General features: G+C 37.5%; 1 pseudogene; it reads right to left on the minus strand.

Moving 5' to 3' along the window:
- Positions 1-875, minus strand: part of LOC114222414 (biogenesis of lysosome-related organelles complex 1 subunit 1 pseudogene) — a 28749-nt pseudogene extending 27874 nt beyond the window's left edge.
- Positions 876-13369: the final 12494 nt, after the last annotated feature.

Here is a 13369-nt window from a genome sequence, read left to right on the forward strand (position 1 = left end):
CCCCTGGAAGCCCCAGGCAGCCTGAGCATTCATACTGAGGACTGCATCCCCACACCCAGGGCTCCAGGCAGCCACCAGGGCTATCTGCCCTCAGGTGGGCACATAATCCTCCTGAAAACTAACTTTATACTGATGACGACTGGTAGCTGGGTGGGTCTTTATTTGAACAGGTAAAATGTAGTCTTGACAGCTCAGGGATTCAAAATAAACCAGCTTTTTATATTTGAACATAATCATTTTGCATTGTCCTTTACGCTTCGGTAAAGGATAAAGAGCATTCAAGTTTCTTGGAATGTGTTCTAAACCAGAGGGGGAAGGAAATGGGAGCGAGGGGCCCTCAGGAGGAAATGTTCCAAGTTAATTTGGGTGGAAAAGGCAGCACAAGGCTTCCCAGAGTACCACGTGACTCCAATCAGAGCATGGTGGCTGTTAGCACTTTGTTTTTTTTAAGCTGAGTTGCCTTTCTGTTTGTGTGGGTAACGTTTGGCATGACACTGTTCCAAAGCATTTGTTTGAGACATTTCAAACATAGCAATTTAATGAGTGGCAATAAAAATATCTTTATTCAAGCGATGTCTTTGGTTATTCTTATAGTATATATGTGTATTCATATTTTGTGGCTTTCTGGATGCGAAACAATTTGAGTTCTGAGCGTAATTGCGGGAACATGCACCATGGAGAAGTTGCTAGGAGCTAGGAAGAAAAGACCAGGGCTGCTGTAGAAACACTGCTACAGACGGCTAATGTCTTAAAAAGCACACCCCTTTGTAGATGAAGGTTGCATTTTTGAAGCACTGTGGTACCAGTCCAGAGAACTTACCTGTAGGTTTCCTCATCAGCCGGTAGTGGAGGTGTGCATTTTTCTCTGAACACATCCATTCAACTTGTGTTACATTTGGTACTGTGAATGGATGGCTTTGATAGATTTTTTTTTAATGCCATGTTAACTGAAGGATGATAATGTGTTTCTGTTTAATTCTGAAAGAGTAGGTTGAATTTTTGGAAAACTGTCATAAGTGAACAAGGACAACGCTAAAATTGTGCCATCACTAAAAAGACTAAATATTTATTATTCCCATTTACGCAATTGCCACTCAGCCCGAGACATGTATCAAGTGGTTAGGTAATGCTAGAGGCATAGATCACTGGGTGAAATGGAGGGCAAATTACTTACTCCTTAGTTTTAAAGCACATATAGTGGTTTGGAGGTATCCAAGGGCATATGCAGGTAATCCATTGGGGATTTTTCTAGACATCTCTTGAGTAACCCTCATATGTCCATGACGGGAGGACAGAACATTGATGATTTGCCTGGTGGCCTGACTTCACAGAGTTTGGAGGACTGAGAATTGACCCTTCTCAATCTCAGGATGGGTCTATGGAACAGGAGTATAGGACCTGTCCCAGGCCTGGGGGTGAAGTGAATCCTTGGCCTTAGTTGGGCCAATAGATGGCCCCATCCCAGGAATTTGGGGCCAAGACTGGGAAAAGAACTATGTTGAGCAGTCTAGAAAAAAGCAGTGGTGAAATATTTGGGCAGCATTTTCAAATCTGTGTCCTATAAACTATGAGGCCTGAAGGATACTAAAAAGGGGAGAAAAGGAGTGGGGGGTAACAGTGTCCAAATAAATTTGGGAACAGCTCTCTACTGGGTTCTTTTTTTGAAACTCAAAAAGAACACTAACATAAGAAAGCTTCTGAGAAATCAAATACAGTCAAGGAATCAGTTTTATTTTGCTCAAGATGTTATTTTTCAAGCTTATTTGACCCTGGAATCCTATATTTGTGTAACCATATATTAGATCCTATGGAGTGTTCTTTGGAAAGGACTGTACTTTGTATTTCAATTAATGCCAGGAATAAGACAAGAATATTTGCTATCATCTCTAGAACTTCTTCCCTATGCAGTAAGTTGGAGAAGGAGTTTGGCAGAGGGAGGTATAGCCACTGGAAAGGAGAAATTAAATAATCATTATCTGCAGAAACCTGAAGATAATCAACCGGAAAAAAATTAGATGTAATAGTGAAAACTATTGTACGGTGGTGAGTTACAAAGTAATCACCAAAGTCTAAATCTTCCTTGTATACCAAAGTGACAATCAGGTGAAAAAATACACATTTGGAAAAAGATTCTAATTCATAATAGCAACAAAACCCCCCAACTTCTAAAAGTTAGCCTTGCAAGAAATATGTGTGATTTACCTGAAGAAGACAAGCAAATATTGCTGAGGGAACAGAAAGGCAGGTGTGAATCAATGAAAAAACAAACCATGTTCCTGTTTAGAGAGAGAGTTTGTATAAAATATGACTTGTCCACAAATCTACTTAGAGATTGCACTCAATCCTAATCAAATCCAAATGGGTTTTCGATTCTGAATTGATCTGGGAAAATCCCATAAGTTATCAAATCCAATTGATTTTCTCTCCTAAATATTTTCTGGGTCTCTCCACATCACAACATCTCTTCAGTCACCAGGGCAACTGCTATCTCGTGGATTTCCTCCTAAATGGTCTACCTTTCGACTACTGCCTACGACAGTCTCCATTCTTTATTCTTTCTTAAACAATAGTAAGAGTAATATCTGATCTTGTAACTCTGTTGCTTACAATTCTTCCATAGCTTATTACTATTAAAACAGAAGCGCCATCCTCAGGGGGCTGGAATATGGCGCCCTCTGTCTGACATGATAGTCGCATCTGGGCTCCTTTCCCTCCCTGACATATTCTACCCTGCAGGGATGGCAGTTTTAGTTTACTGAAGGCTAGTGTGTTTGCACCTCAAGGTCTTTGCTATTCCTTCTGCTTGAATCTCTTATGTCTTCTTTCTCCTCGAAGAACCAGTTCAACGTCATGTATTTCAAGGAAGATTTCGGTACACTCCTCTTGTTTAATTTAATGGCCGCATACTCCTTTTTGGAATGTATCAGAATTCTAGTTAATAATTTGGTGTAATTAAACATTTATTGACTCTACGTCCTGCTAGAATATAAGCCTCAAGGGTGCTGACACTTTTGTCTTACCTGTATGTTATTTTGCTTATCACAATTCCTCACATTAGCAAGTACTCTAGTTTTGTGGAATATTGAATGATGATAAGGGAAAAACATCATTAAAGAGTAGCAGAGGACCTGCAGTAACAGGTAAACACAGCAAAACTGGGGAGATTACAACTATCATGCTTGAATCAGAACTGAAAGAAAGATCATTGAAACAGAGTATGAACCACAGAAACAAACCCTAGTATTGGGTCAATTTGGTGTCTGATAAAGTTAACATACTACTAGGTAAAGTGAGATTTATTTAATATATATGATGCTAGGAGATGCTAGAACAGTTGCTTAACTCTTTGGATTAAAAATGTAGGACTCTACGTTCTGGATAACAAAATAAATTCCAAATAAGAGAAGATAACATTTTCTAAATGTGTTCAAAGAAACACTATACCAACCTGTGGGCTGTTAATAAGGTTAACATGAAAAAAAATAGTTCTCTGGCTGCATAAGTTTGGGAAGTGTCAAATTAAATGAAATTAAACTGGTTTCTTTACTGCAAAAATTCTAAAAATGATGTTAATGTGTGCTGTGAATTCACAAGCTATATTATAATGCAACATTTGGCATAATTATGTAGAACTATTTTTATTTTCAAATAAAGCACTGATTTGGGAAATTTGGATTAAAATTTCTCAAAAAACTAGAACACAATTTCATAAACATTTTTATAACTTTGGTAGTAAGAAGGTATTTCTGAACATTGTATCAAAGGTAGAACTTTGAAATGTATTATTAAGGGTCCTTTGATTACAACAGGAAACCTCTCTGATTAACTGAGTAGAGCAGACTCCAATTTTGTTTCCAAGTATTTTCTATCTCTCCTTGGGGAAAGTTTGTACTTCTTTGCCTCTGTAACATCTGGCTTGGCCATGGGACTTGCTTTGACCAATGAAAATTAAGAAAAAGTTATGGTGTGCCACGTCTGGGCAGAATATTTCAGAGGGGTTTAAGTAATCATTTTCCCATCCCTGGAAGTATGGATAAATATTTAAGTTCTGTCAGCTGGGTCCTAAGTGGCTCTGAGAAACAGAACTTTCTTGCCAGCATAGAACTTGAGTGAGACGTGAACTGGGTGAGGTTTGTCGGCTTCTTTGTTACCTTGGCATAGCCCTGCTTAGGCTGACAGGTTCTTTAAGGAAAAAGGTAGTCATTGAGTTAGTATCAGGAGCTCACAAGAGTGGATGCTTGCAAATAGGCTGGCTTGGTAGATGGTGGTTATCATAAGAACTTTGGAGACTAGGAAATCAATATTACAGGAATGATTTTGTAGCAGAAAGCAGTAGAGTCAGGACACTAAACTTAAGTTTTATTTCACATATTTAAATTTAAATTTAAATCACATATCCATTGTCTGGCTAGGAGCGGTGCAGCTTCTAATGACAGTCCCACTAGACTAGGTCCACTGGGGGAGAAAGGCAATTGGAATGTTGCCAAGCAAGGAAATGGATGCTAGGAAGTCAAGATACAAATGTTTGCTAATCTAAAAACCAAAACATCAAAAAACACCTTTTCATACAATTAAAGAGAAAATAAAAATTATTTAGGACATGTGTGAGAGCAAAAGGCTGATACCCTAAAAATATAAATACACAAATGAAAAGTAAAAGGAGACTATTAGTAGAAAAAAGAACCATACCAAAGCAAAAGATAGAAACAAGAATTTCCAAAATATGAGTGCACCTGGGTGGCACAGTCGGTTAAGCATCTGACTCTTGATTTCTCCTCAGGTCGTGAGCTCAGGGCTGTGAGATCCAGCCGCACAGGAGCCCCACCCTGGGCTACAGGGTGGCCATGGAACCTGTTGAGGATTCTTTCTCTCACTCTCCCTTTGCCCCTCCCCCCACCCTCCTCCCTCACACACATGTGCTCATTCTCTCTCAAAAAACTTTTTTTCCAAAATATGAACAGTAAACAGCCAGAAAATTTGAAAAAAAAGTTTAATTCACCAGCATTCAAAGAAATGTGAATTCAAACAATGAGGTATTTTTTAGCTGTCAAATTTTTCAAAATTAATACTGTTCTGGTTTTTTAAAGGAGGAAACTTTTTCTGACTATAATCAGATGACAGAGAAAACAATATTTTTCTCATATCCTGTGATGAGTGTAAATTATTCACTCTCCCTATAGAACCATTTGGCAGCATATATATTCAGTATATATAGATATGTAATGATGCCTAGGCTCTTTATTCCACTGTGATATTTTCACCTAAGGAAATAGACTTAGATTTGGGCAATTTATTCATAGAAATGTTTATTTCAGCATCACTTATAATAATGAAAAATTAGGAATAACATTAATGACCAATGATAGAGAATTGGAAAAATAACTTACGGTTTATCAATATACTGATGCAGCCATTAGAAATGGTGTTTTAGGAAACTATTTAATGACATGGAAGACCGTTTCATTATATTATTAATTAAGTCAAAAAACTATGTTATAAAAGAGGTACTATAAAATCCCAGCTAGATTGAAAGTTATTTATTCTGATGATATACTAAAATGATAATGAATTTATTTTGGGTTATGGATTTTGGATGATGATATCAAATTTATTCTTTGTGTTTTTCTATATTTCTCAACTGTTCTATAATGAATTGTAACTTTTGCCAACAAAGCAAAGCCTAATAAATGTTAATAAAATGTATCACTTTTAGTACATTTTAAGGAGCTATTGATTAACATAGTAGTTTTTACTGTATAGTTTATTAATACAAATAGCACTGGTCACAGTTTTGCTTTAACATGCACTCTCCAGTAATTAGGAATTGCAATCCATAAAAATACTTGTTATCCCTAGATTTCTATGTGAAGATTGAATTTAACAAGGATTTTTTCAAGTGCTTTCTTGTGCCTGATACCATGATATAAGATGGTATTTGACTCCCTGGAGAAACCCACAACAGAGAGGTAAGATCTACGATGCAGAGGCAGATCAACCTCAGGGAAAAGAAGACTTGATAGAAGTTTTACCTCCGGTGGTAGACCAATGAAAACCTATAGGTGTGGGATTATATTTAACCTTTCATTGTTGGTGTACGCAGGCAGACAACTTCTCTACACGAGGTTTATAATGAAAGACCTATAGTTCTAAAATTTTTATTTTCCAGTTCTCTCTTCCCCAGGAAACATTTTTTGACCAATTTTTAAAAGCAAGATACTCTTTTAAAAAATGATCTGATACAAGTTTTGGGAAATTTCCTTCTCTTTTGAAGAATGAGACAAACTGTTGACAATCTGTTCCTGTGAGTCCAAGAGACTTATTTGTCCATGGACTCATGCTTATATTTATTTTCTACCTCTGATTTTATAACTATATGACAATGGATGTTTCTCTGGTTTTGCTTATTTTTAGGTCACTCTTTCGGTCATTATCACTAAAGCAGATATATAGGCAAATGTGACCCATATTCCACACTTATTTATAATAATATGGTCATTGATATGTGTGCACACACTCAGATATATCATACAAAAATGAAATAAACAATACAAGGTTCTAGTTGGTAAAGTGTGAAATAAATGACATATATGATAATGACTAATAGCATTCTGAGAAGATGGAGAGTAATTAAAAGGAATTTCGAAGACTATTGTTTCGTAATATAGAAAGATAATACAGATTTCTATTATAAGCAGAACATAAGCTATATACTAAATCTATATTTAAATGTCTATTCTCAAAAATCACTGTTCCATGGCTGGTTCTGGAAGTGAGCTATATTGTCTAGGAGTAATTTACTTCAGGCAATAGATGCATTCCTAAAAAGTCAGGTTAAAGTGTTATTTGTTGAATTAAAATTATTTCCGTAACATCATCAATTTAGAATAATAACTCCAGGGCTATTCTGGGGTAGTCATATGTGAACTTAAGAAAGAAGCCAATCTATTGTCATCATTAGAGAAGAATGAAAATATAGAACCAAGGTTAAACTTGCCCATTTCTCTTTTTTCTTTATGGCTGAAGATTATGGAGGAACTGTCCCTGATCTTTAGCTAAAGCCAACTTCTCCACTTGTCTCCCTAGATCTTATCCTCTCTCAAACTAGGAAATTACTCTAAGAATTTTTTTTCTCTCCTCATCATCATTTTCTCCTGTCCAGTGGATTATTCTTATCAGCACACAAATATGTGATTATTTCTCTCATCTTAGAAAAAGCAAAACAAAACAAAACAGAAAACAGATAAACAAACAATAAGTCTTTCTTTAGAGACCACTTCCTCTATTGGACCACTCTGCTTCTCTCCTTTTCTTTAAAAAAGAAACCAAGAGTTTCCCATACACGTTCCAATTTCCCTCCACTCATTCTCTCTTTTACTCTCTTCATCGGGCTTTTGTTCAAAACATTTTACCAAAGCTTCCATTTTCAAGGTCGCCAAAGACCTCCACATTGCTAATCCCAACGGTCACTTCTTGGTCATCATTTTACCTGACCAACCAGCAGCATTTGACACAGTTGCCTACACTCTTTTCCTTGAGGTTTTTTGTGACCAGATTTTCATGTTCCACACTTTACTGGTTTTCCTCCTTCCTTACTAGCCAATTCTTCTTGGGACTCTTTTGCTGGTTTCTTTTTAGGTACAAACATTGCTAGGTCTAAATGTTCAAGTATTTCCAGGCTCAGATCCCAGATCATTCTTTTTCTACCTGTGTACATTGCCTTTCTAATCTCATTCAGTTCCATAGCTTTAAGCATCATCTATTCACTGATCATTCCCAATTTATATCTTTGGCTGTAACTTCCACCCTGAACTCCAGACTCTCTATCTGGCTCTCTATGTAGCACTCTACTTAGACGTCTGTGGTGTACATAAACCAAGCAAATGAAAAACAGAGTTCTCACTATTTCCCTTCAAACTTGTTCTCCTCACCATCTTCACATCCCAACCAATAGACACTGCTTCCTTCCAGTTGCTCCTTTTTAATTCTTCTCTTCCTCTCTTATTCCAAATTTTATCTGCAAGAAAATATTTCTTAAAAATTTTTGTTTAAATTTTAGTTAGTTAACATACAGTGCAATATTGGTTTCAGGAGTAGAATTTAGTGATTCATCACTTACATACAGCATCCAGTGCTCATTACAACAAGTGCCCTCATCTAGCCCATTCCCTAACCACTTCTCTCCATCAACCCTCAGTTTGTTTTCTATCTTTAAGAGTCTCTTATGGTTTGTTTCCCTCTTTCCTCCCCCTCGCCCCTTCCCATATGTTCTTTCTGTTTTGTTTCTTAAATTCCACATATGAGTGAAATCATATGGTATTTGTTTTTCTCTGATTGACTTATTTTGCTTAGCATAATACATTCTAGCTTCATCTACATCATTGCAAATGGCAAGATTTCATTCTTTTTGATGACTAATATTCCATCATATATACCACATCTTTTTCCATTCATCACTTGATGGACATTTGGGCTCTCTCCAATTTGGCCATTGTTGATAATGCTGCTATAAACATCAGGGTACATGTACCCCTTCGAATCTCTATTTTTGTATCCTTTGGGTAAATACCTGGTAGTGCAATTGCTGGTTTGTAGGGTAGTCCTATTTTTAGTTTTTTGGGCAACCTCCATACTGTTCTCCAAAGTGGCTGCACCAGTTCTGCAAGAAAATCTTACATCTCTATTTTTACCATTGATCCTGGATGTGACTAGTTTTCATCAGTTCTACTATGATGGTCCAGGCCACCATTATCTTTTTTCTATCCAAGAAGCAGTAGCTTTCTAACTGATGCCCTTTATATTCCTCCTCTACTTGCATGCCCCAACTACACTCAACAGAGCAGCCAAAGTAATCAACAAATCCACTCACACCACCTCTCTGCTCAAGCTCCCCAATCTTTGCTGTTCATGCAGAGTAAAAGCCCAAGTGTTGGAAAGGCCCTGGAAGACCACATGTCCCCCTCCTCCCCGTTATCTCTTTGACTTTTCTCCTGCCTCTCTCCCTGCTGCTTTCCTATTTCAACCACACCAGTTTCTTCTCACTCCTTTAATACACTGACCAGACTCCTGGATCAGAGCCTTTGCACCTGCTTTCCCTCTGTAAAGTTCTTCCCTCAGACATCAAAGTGGGTCACTCCCTTGCATTCTTTTCTTTATTCATATATCGTATCTTTAGTGAGGCTTTCTTGGGCCATTCTAACTAAAATTACAAATTTCAGCCCAAGGTTTTTTTTTTTTTTTTTTTTAAACCTCTTCCATATCTTTTTTAAAGCACCTGTATTTGACTATATTCTCCACAAAGGTAGAGCTGTTAGGCTGCTTGTTCTTTTCATCAAATCATTCATTCACTTACTTATTGGTTTTAAATCACTCAATAAGCTGAACATGGGATTCCAAAGATGAGTAAGACACAATCCCTGCTTCCAGAAACTTTACAGTCTACTGGAAAAGAGTAACAAATAAATACAGAGAAGCATGATCTCAATTTGCACACACTACCCCTACTATAAGATCTTTACCTCAGATAAGATTTCTAAAATAGAGGTTAATATCATAGGGAATAAAGTGATGGTATTTTTATCATTTGAATTTTTTTGTGAGGAATTCTCTTGTAAAGCATAATCATTCTCTAGTTCAATCATAGAGTCTTATAGTGGATGAACCCTCAGATATAGCTTCATACAGCTATCTTACAGATCTGAGGAATTTGCTGCCCAGAAATAATGCCTTAATAATAACAATGGGCATGTCTGGGTGGCTGTCTGTTGAACGGCTTACTCTCGGTTTTGGCTCAGGTCATGATCTCAGGGTCCTGGGATCAAGCCCAGTGTCAGACTCTGTGCTCAGTGGAGAGTCTTCTTGAGGATCTTTCTTTCCCTTGCCCTTTGTCCCTCCCCCGACTCACACTCTCTCTAAAATAAATAAACAATCTTTAAAATAATAATAATAATAATTAATAACAATAATAATAATGATACTGATTTTGTAGTGTATATTATTATCCACTAGACACCACGCTAATCATGTTGCATGCATTATTGCATTAATATTTACAACTGCCTCATAAGTGGCTATGAGAGACTATTATTGTCTCTCTTTTATAGATGAAAGTACACTGAGGGAGTAATATACTCAAGGTCACACGGGTGTAAGTGGTAGAGTCTCTGGTCAAACCAAAGCCTGCCTTATTTATTAATAAAAACGGAACACGTTATCCTTGCCTATAGAGTTTTGTAAGTAAGTGACAGATTGGGATCTGAGACCCTTTTTCTGATTTTCAGTCCAATGCTTTTCCACAGAAAATTAGTATTTTTGTTTCCAAAATTTGTTCCATCGTGATTTTTTTTTTGTATATTGACATTTACAGATTTAATAAGTCCTACAGGAAAACAACTATGCTAGTAGGTATACCATGGCCATCCTTTCTCACCCATTTTTAAATGATTTAAGAATAAGAGGGCAAATTGAGATGGAGTCCCCTCTTGATAACAAAGTCAATAGCCTCTTTTGTTTATGTGCCATTAAGCCAACATTCTGCATGACAGGAAGACATCTTCAACAGTTTGATAGTAAAAGAGCAATGAAGTAGCTCGACCACATTGATGTATATTGCACACGACTCTTTACATGCAAACACATACTGTACGCATGGAACGGCTTGCTATAGCCAGAGAAAATCATCCTCAAAGTTTTCCTTTCCTTGCATCACTCAAAAAACCGTTTACTCTTCTTAATGACAGAGCAATCTGTGTATTTTTGCAATGACAGTAAGTAGCTCTAGAAAGCATTGTGATAACATCACTAGAAGCACAGTATGGTAATGTAAAATTAATGAGTGAGATGGCAATCTCATTTTTAGGCAAATCGTACTTTCTAACACAACTCACTCTCTCGATGAATCTGTTCTCAGGAACCAGAGAATGTGGGTATTGGGGCGAAATGAGCCTCAGAAGGGGTGGAAGTTGCTAGGGAAGATGGTTATGATTGATAGTGTGCGACCGCCTCGCAGGAGATGTAAAGAACTTGTACACTGGGGGGAGTAGGCAGTGACTTTTCTTTGCATTTATTTGTTGGTTGTCTCCTAACAGTCAGCAGCATGAATGAAGCTTAACCGACTTGTATTTGGTAATATAAATAACTAACTAAAGTAAATAAACAAATATATAAATGCCCCCCCCAAGTGTTTCTGGTTTCCACAAATGGTAATTATTCAATGAGTAGTCAAACGAGCAAAATGCATGAAGATCGAGCCTTGTCTACCATAGTAATTTTCACTTTCATCACTGATGCTGAGATTCTGATTTCCTCGCCCCGTGTGGAGATCCAGATCTCTTAAGAAATACTGAACTAGAATTTCAAGCCGAAGGGCTGTGGCGTGCTTTCAGACTCACTGTTCCAGAGGAGTTGACTTGCAGGAAATCAAGGAGGTTTGGGAGGAATCTTTAGAAAGTGAATGCTTGATAAACTGTGTACAAATTGTGTGCTGCCTCCAAATAATCCGGGAGGTTTGATCTGATTGAAGCACACAGAATAGTGTGATGTGATATTCCATTCAGGTTTGGTGTGGTTTCCAACAAAACACTGCTCTGTAGGGCTTGTCTTAATTGCACCTTAATTTTCTTCTTTCAATTATGGCCTGTGGACCGATAAAGAAAGATGTTGAAAACTATTAGTGAATGTAGTTGAGTAGCTTTAAAATGTTTATTGTTTTTAAAGTTTTTATATGCCCGCTGTAGGAAATGGAAAAAAAAGTGCATGTGTAAATACAATAGAAAATTATTTGTAACGTTACTGCCCAGAGAAGAACACTCTTGGTATTTTGGTATAGAACCCTCCTAGTCATTTCACAAGGCTTTTGCATGCCGGACAGTGAAGGGTTTTCTTCCCTCTTCACCTACTCAATCCTATATGGGCACTGGCCCATATAGGTTATAAGTTACACACAAAAAGAGATCTTTCATAAGGCTGAGAAAAATAAGACAGTGACCTTTAGCCCATTGGAGTTGTGGTAAAAGATGGTCCACTTCGTAATAGAAGGTTTTTTTGTTGTTGTTTGTTTTTTACCTTGTAAATATTTTCCTCTCGGGCTTGATTGGAATGGGAAAACCCAAGTGGAAGGAAGAGAGCCTGGGGAATGGTGCTCTGTTTCAGGACTCCCCAGGGGAGTCAGGAGTGTGTGGTGGGGGAAGAGAGGGAAGCCTGGCTTGTGCTCACACTCCCTGCTCCTAGGAGTTCTTTGTAGGGACTTGTAGGTGGTGAGGGAAAGAAAAAAATCCTGTGTGCATCATTCTCTGAACTCTACCGTGTGCTTGTGAAACTAATAGTCAGAGCTATCTCTTAATGGGTTGGACCTTTAATTCATTCACATGTTAAATGCTTAGTAAGAGAATACATATGTGCTGCTTACAGAGTTATTTTGTTCATCAAAAAATACTCATGTAGGGCTTACTCCACACGAGTCACTTGTCACTGACACACAGACAAGACCGTATGGCATAGAGGGTGTAGAATGAGAGAAGGGAGAGATAAGCAGAGCCAGCAGGAGCCATCGCTGGCCAGTGGAGATCATGCTCTGCACACACAATCAGAGGCTTCTTGTTTCTTAATTCAGCATGATATCATTAACATTTTCTCTTGTCTTAAGCTCTTCCCAGGCACCCCTTTAAAATAAGGCTTATTTTCTAGATGTTGCAGGATTTATACAGTCATAACCTAACAGTTGAACCATAGAGTTTCTCCTAATTGTTTTTATATTGTTTTGTTATAATAAATAATTCCTCATTAATAATCTTTTTGTTGATATCTTAGTCCACGAGAATCATTTTGAACATGGAAATTGGATTGTTGGGTCAAAGGAAATGAACCCCTCTTTTTTGGGCTTCTGATACACCTTGCCAGATTTCTTTCCTGAGAGGTTGTACCAAGGTATATTCTTTGCAGCTGTGTTCAGAGTGACTAATGCTGCAGCAGGTGCTCTCCCCAGGGTCAGACACAGCCAGGGTTCTCCCTGTAAAGTAAGTACAGCCTCCTGGCATCTCCACGGATAGAGCTCCTTCAGTTAACACACACAATGCCTATGCTCCAGTGTATATGGACACTGGCTCATGTCTTCCCCAGCAATCTTATGATTGCTCTAGATACGAATAAGTAAAGGTTGTACTAGTGACTTGCCAGATCATAGTGAATCTATGTCTTCATAGAAAACTGCTAGAGCTTTCTGGTTAAAACAACGACAACAACAACACAACAAACTAAACAAACAACAAAACAACAAATTAAAAAAAAATCTCTTTATCTGGGAATACTACTATTTAAAAATTCTACATAATTAAAATACAATTCATTTGATGTTACCAGTATACTAAACATGATT

The sequence above is a fragment of the Eumetopias jubatus genome, unplaced genomic scaffold (genome assembly GCF_037043125.1).
Source record: "Eumetopias jubatus isolate StellerSeaLion01/CBP00866 unplaced genomic scaffold, mEumJub1_p1.0 scaffold_8, whole genome shotgun sequence".
NCBI lineage: Eukaryota > Metazoa > Chordata > Mammalia > Carnivora > Otariidae > Eumetopias > Eumetopias jubatus.